This window comes from Fulmarus glacialis, unplaced genomic scaffold (genome assembly GCF_000690835.1).
Source record: "Fulmarus glacialis isolate BGI_N327 unplaced genomic scaffold, ASM69083v1 scaffold9939, whole genome shotgun sequence".
Taxonomy (NCBI): domain Eukaryota; kingdom Metazoa; phylum Chordata; class Aves; order Procellariiformes; family Procellariidae; genus Fulmarus; species Fulmarus glacialis.
The window spans coordinates 1-1,648 of NW_009232654.1; positions in this window are offsets into that span (position 1 = coordinate 1).

Here is a 1,648-nt window from a genome sequence, read left to right on the forward strand (position 1 = left end):
GGGGTTGGTCTCTTCTGCCAAGTAACTTCTGCCAAGTGATACAATAAGAGGAAACGGCCTCAAGTTGCGCCAGGAGAGGTTTAGACTGGACATTAGGAAAACTGTCTTTAGAAACGGCCTCAAGTTGCGCCAAGAGAGGTTTAGACTGGACATTAGGAAAAATGTCTTTACTGAAAGAGTGGTCAGGCCTTGGAACAGGCTGCCCAGGGAAGTGGTGGAATCCCCAACCCTGAAGGTATTTAAAAGACGTGTAGATGAGGCGCTTAGGGACATAGTTTAGTGGGCAGGGTGGTGTTGGTTTGATGGTTGGACTCGATGATCTTAAAGGTCTTTTCCAACCTTAATGATTCTATGATTCTATAACATTGCATATGTGTCAGAAGTCTTTCAAGGCAGAGACTCCATGTTTACTTAGTAGCGATATCTGCAATTTCTGGCTAAAGTTTACAGAAGGATAATGTTTCCTAGCCTATTCTGAACTTCTAAGATAATTTACAGGTGTGTGGATTTGAAACAAACAGACAACATTACTATAAAAGAGGAATTAGCTAGAATTTTTATTTCTTGAGCTTCAGATCGCTATTTTTTTTACACATCCCCCCTTTTTTTTCCTAAGCTTCATGATAAAACTAGACCAGCCTGAGCAGTGGAAAGAAGCATCTCTTACTGATTTCATTTTACAGTGCAACTTCAAGCCCCTAACGTGGTTTTTTTTTTTCTTTTAAATAGTGCCAACTTAGTAGCACATTTGCATGTTATTTTCCTCTTCTCACTAAAGAGTCATTTTGAAAATATTCTATTAAGAGACTTACAGGAAACATCTTTACTGTACCACAGTTCAGTTCTGAACGCTACTTGTCTGCACTATTTTCGTTCTGAAAATTCAGGAATAGTGATAAAAGAACACTTGAAAATCCTCCTCTATCTTCTAGGGAATTAGACTGTATAAAATCATAGTAAGACCAGAAAGTTTGACAAGCCACCACTGTATTTCACTGTTAGGCAGCCTAGCTATTATGGAGTATGTCCAAAGCAAAGAACAGAGGAAAAAGATAATCTTGTATTAACAAGTCCTAGAAGCTATGCTGAGGCACACTGAGGACAGGGAGGTGATTCGAGACAGCCAGCATGGCTTCACCAAGGGCAAGTCTTGCCTGACCAACCTAGTGACCTTCTATGATGGAGTGACGACATCAGCAGACAAGAGAAGAGCTACGGATGTCACCCATCTAGATCTCTGTAAGGCCTTTGACACGGTGTCCTGGTTTCAGCTGGGATAGAGTTAAATTTCTTCCTAGTGCTGTGTTTTGGATTTAGTATGAGAAGAATGTTGATAACACACTGATGTTTTCAGTTGTTGCTAAATGCCCTGTCAAGGACAGCTTCTATGCTCTACCAAATGCAGAGAACTGGGAGGAGGGAGCACAGCCATGACAGCTAGCCCAGCTGGCCAACGGGGTATCCCATAGCATGTGACGTCATGCTCAGTATATGAATTGTAGGCGTGTTCCAGGAAGTAGCGATCGCTACTTGATTATCAGTCAGCGCAGGTAGTGAGCAACTGCATTGTGCATCGCTCATTTTGTATATTCTATCATTATCATTTTTTTTTTTTTTTCCCCCCTTTTCTGTTCTATTAAACTGTCTT